General features: G+C 44.3%; 1 long non-coding RNA gene across 1 annotated transcript; it reads right to left on the minus strand.

Moving 5' to 3' along the window:
• Positions 1-2,319: 2,319 nt before the first annotated feature.
• Positions 2,320-4,420, minus strand: LOC138161484 (uncharacterized). The gene is made up of 4 exons (XR_011168383.1): positions 3,924-4,420; positions 3,649-3,795; positions 3,244-3,406; positions 2,320-2,932 (listed from the first exon to the last, which is right to left on the minus strand). It is a non-coding gene; the product is annotated as an uncharacterized lncRNA (long non-coding RNA).
• Positions 4,421-4,705: the final 285 nt, after the last annotated feature.

The raw sequence follows: 4,705 nt of genomic DNA on the forward strand, positions 1-4,705 counted from the left end.
GGGTTCAACATGGTTTGGGGAGGGGTCTACAGTGGATAGAGCCTAGAATTAGGAAGACCTGAGTTCAAATCTGGCTTGCTAACTGTGTAATCCTGGGCAAGTCACTTAACCTTGGTTGCCTCAGTTTCCCCATCTGTAAAATGTGCTGGAGAAGGAGCTGCAAACCACTCCAGTATCTCTGCCAAGAAAATCTCTAATGGGGTCACAAAGGGTCAGACATGACTGCACAGCAGGGGAGGAATCACTAACAATTGGGGGAAATGATGTAGAAGGATTCTCTACACTGAACCTTGAAGGGAGCTGGTCATTAAGAACATCCTAAAACTGTTCCTTTTCTCCCCTATTCTCACCCCCTTCCCTCTGTTGATTCTCTATGATTTGTCTATTGCTTTTGTGTATGTGACTGTTTACATGTTGTTTCCCCCCTTAGACAGGGAGCTCTTTGAGGGCAGGACCTGTCTTTGGCCTTTCTTCCTTTGTAAGGCTTACTACAGTGCCTGTCCCATAGTTGGTGCTTAATAAATGGTGACTAATTCATAAAATCCTTTTAGTGGTTGTGGATTTCCACTGATCTAGTCCCATCCCTCACTGGTACATCTTGTGAGCCCATGATCCACATGGAGGATGCTGACCGGGCCTGAGGTCGAAGTCTGATGACATGGCAGATAACAAAGGTAACTGTTCTGCATCGGAGCTGCCATCTTGGCCTCGGCCTCCCTGCCAATGTGCAGAGTCTTCTAGGACATACACATCTACTTATTTATCTTTCGACATCTTCCCTTGTACTTAATATAGCTCCTCCTGACTCCCTGGATACCCCCGATCCTGCTTCTGTGCCCTTTGCCATGACTTTGTTATGCTTAGAATAATTGGACATCGCTGTTAAGCCAAAGGTCAATACAGGTGGCCATTGTGAAAATATTGACTCTGGACTGTTAGAGCTGCGGAGACTCCCGAGAGCTTTGTGTGGCCCAAGATCACCTCGTGGAAAGACATAATCCAGAAATCATTGAGGATGATGAGTATCTGCAAGTATCAGAAGCAACATCTCATTTATTTCAGAGACTTTAATAACGCACTCACCCCTTCCAAAAGCAATAACTTTGGAAAGACCATGAGTATATAAATGCATCTCTGTGTGGGAAGAGAGAACCTAAACTAGTCATTTCAAAGGTGTACCCAGCACTGCCCATTAACTCCCCCCCACAGATGTATATAAATGAGCAATCAGTCAGTAACTAACCTAGGATCCAAAAGCTCCTGCTGTGAGTCAGGGGCAGAACTAGAACTTAGGTCCTCTGGCCTTTCTAGGTCATACCCACAACTTCTCATACAGGAGAGACACTTGGAGGTAAAAAGTAACTTGACCAGAGTGGGACAGCCCATGTTAGATGTGGGATTGGAGCTTTTTTCCTACTCATTCTGTCCTGTATTCCACACCGCCAGAGTGTGTGTGTGTGCGCGCCCTCAGTCTTCTCAGGTGCATGCTGAACCTGTAATTTCATTAGTATGGGGAACTCCCCAAGGAGGACATTCCCTCCACCAGTACCTAGTAGTACCCAATCTGTATCTTAGTCTGAGAGGTTCCAGGGGCTCTTAGACACACACACACACACACACACAAACCCCTCACCCAGGCCCAGAACCCTACAACCAGAACTGGTCAGAGACAGTTCTTGACCCTAAGTTTCCTGCGTTCAAAGCCTAGCTCTCATCCTCACTGTCTTTTCTTAAACCTAAAAGTAGGTCAAATTCAGTGTAAAATGGGGATAATTGAGCAGAGACCATTTGTGAGCCAAGAAGATAAGGGATCTTCAGGGCCTCACCCTCTTGCAACAATCTCTTTGCATAGAGAACTTGCAGTGCCAGCGGATACTAAGAACTCCAGGCTTGTGATTAAACCTGAAATGGATAGAAAGACAGAACAAAGAATGCCAGGCTGCCATTTTGTGTCTGTGTTATCCTGGGAAAGTCACTGGAGATAATGGTGCCCACTCTGCCAGACTGGTGTATGTCAAGAAAGTATTTGTGCACGTGTGAGTCAGAACATTTAGATGGAAAGTCTGGGCTGTGCAGAAATTCCTTCTGAAGGGTTAGTGTCAGTGCCCTGGGGAAAAGAGAGTCGAGGACATGGGTTCAGATTCTGCCAGCTTTGAGGAAAGAGCTTCACATACTTTAAAATGTTATGAAAATGTGAGTTATTACTGCAGGAAGGATCAAATCAAATAATGTAAGTTAAGCTGTAATGTTTACTCTTGGCATCATCATTGTTTTTATTAACCTTCAACCTTGTTGATTGCTATCAGTGTATTTGACCTACAAACAGGTGTTTAACAAATGCTTGTTCATTGTCAACTAGAAGGATAAAAGTAGTAGTAGTAGTGCCACTAGTAGTAGTGGTGGTAGTAGTGGTGGTGGTGGTAGTGGTAATAGTGGTAGTAGTAGTAGTAGTAGTGCTAGTAGTAGTGGTAGTAGTAGTAGCAGTAGTACTGATAGTAGTAGTAATAGCAGCAGTACTGATAGCAGCAGTAGTGGTACCACTACTACCAGTACTAATATCACTAGTATTATCACTACTGAAGACTCGCTGAGATACAGAAACTGACTTCCTCAAAGGGCTTCCACTTTCACTGAGAAACGTCCACAGTTGGGGAGCCAGACGTGGTTGAGGCTCCAACCGAAGAGCCAGAGAGGCAACTGTGTGTCACACATGTCATAGCAGAAATAAGAAAGGCCAGGGTCAAGGAAGCCAAGAGCCCCTAGGAGGAAGGGGCAGCCCAGAGGCAGAAGTTCCAGAAAGAACAATTCAGGTGAAAGTAACAGCCAGTGTAAGGTGGGTCAGGTGCTCTGCATTTGCTTCTTGCAATAATAACCTTGTAGGCTAGATGCTGTTATTATCTCCATTTTACAAACGTAGGCAGGAGAGAAGATGCTGTCAAAAGATTGAAAATGAGAAAGATTGAGAGGACAGTGGAGGAGAAGGGAAGAGACTGACGGGGAAGTGCACAGGTAAGAGACACACTGTGTGCCTGTTCTGCCAGGGCCTGCCCTGGGGCCCATCACTGGGAGCCCTCTCTCCACCCACCACTTTTTTTTTTACATTTAATTTTTATTTTGTTCATAGTTACATTCTTGACATTCATTTTTTAAAATTTTGAATTGCAGATTCTCTCCCTTCCCTCCCCACTCCTAGAAAAGTCAAGCAAGTTGATAGAGATTGTGCATTCTCCACCAACCACTTACCAAACCTCCTTGGAGTATGACTGAAGCCAATCACTCAGCAGCCAGCCTGGCAATGAGCCCCTTCAAATTTAGCTAATCTGGTCCTCAAATGAATCCACTCTTGGAGCTGTACTTGAAGCCTGACCAGAGGAGTAGGGCCAAGCAGGACTCATGCTGCCCTGTCCTGGGAGAACCCAGAGTGACCACAACACTGTGATGAAACCCTGGAGGAGAACTTTAGCCTAAATGTTTAAATTTTGTACCACAGAGAGGGAGAATGAAGACTGGGCTATAGGGAGCTCCCAGGGGAGAGAACTCCTTCTACCAGGGCAGGGAGGCATGCACGCATCAGTTTCATAATCTTAGGGAGTTGATTGGGCCACTGAGAGGGTCACCGGCCCTACAGATGTCACAGGCAGGGCTTACCTTCAGGTATTTGTGGCTATAAGACACTTTCTGTCAGTAGGGCAGGGGTTCTTAGACTTCCTTTTCTTCCTTCCTTTTTTCTTTTTTTTTTTTTACGTCTTCTGCCCTTTTGGCAGTCTGGTGAAACCTATGGCCTCCTCCAAATGTCTGTAAATGTGTCAAACAAAGTACATAAAATGACAAAATTAGCCAGTTATAGTGAAAGAAAGATGTAATTTTTCCCGTTCAAGTTCACAGACCTTTGAACCCTTCCCATGAGCCCCAAAGTTACAAACCTTTACACTGTGAACAAGGCCCAGAGATCTCTAGAAATAACATCCCCTCAAGAATGGAGCTTCCAATTCTAAACTTGAGATAGACTCAGCTGCCTAGGGCAGGTGGCCCGGGTGGTGGTGGTTGTTCAGTCATTTCAATCACAGCTGACTCTTTGTGATCCCATTTAGTGTTTTCTTGGAAGAGATCCTAGAGTGGTTGACCACATCCTTTTCCAGTTTGTTTTACAGATGAGTAAACTGAGGCAAACAAGGGTTAAATGGCTTGCCCAGGATCACAGAGCAAGTCTGTGTCTAAGGTCCGATTTGAACTCGGATCCTCCTAACTTCAAGGCCAGCACTCTATCCATGCTGGTCTCTTTACCTAGAGATAGTTGCTTCTGACTTATCCAAGTACTCAGAGAAGATAACAGCAGCAAATCTTAGCAGTGATAAATCAACATGTAGTGAAGTCACTTGTCATTTTTGTATTAATGCCTGACAGTAGCTTCTTTTGTTCTTTGCTGGAGCCAGATGGATATCTGAGCATAAATTATGTTGCATGCCCACCCTGAAGAGGAGGACTGAGTAAGCCATTCGGCTTTAAGGCTCGAGGGTACTTTTAAAAATATGCTAAAAATATACATGTGCTATTAATGTAGTAAGTGAGAGTTACAAAAATATTTTTAGCACAACACTAATCCTTTTACAGGATATTATTTTGAGTAGGAGACTAATTGGTAGTAAATATCTAGTTAAATTATACATTTAAGCAATTTTGCCAGATGACATAAGGATTGAAATGT

The sequence above is a fragment of the Petaurus breviceps genome, unplaced genomic scaffold (genome assembly GCF_028583685.1).
Source record: "Petaurus breviceps papuanus isolate PSGF00001 unplaced genomic scaffold, PetGlider_PUasm1.0 185, whole genome shotgun sequence".
Lineage (NCBI taxonomy): Eukaryota > Metazoa > Chordata > Mammalia > Diprotodontia > Petauridae > Petaurus > Petaurus breviceps.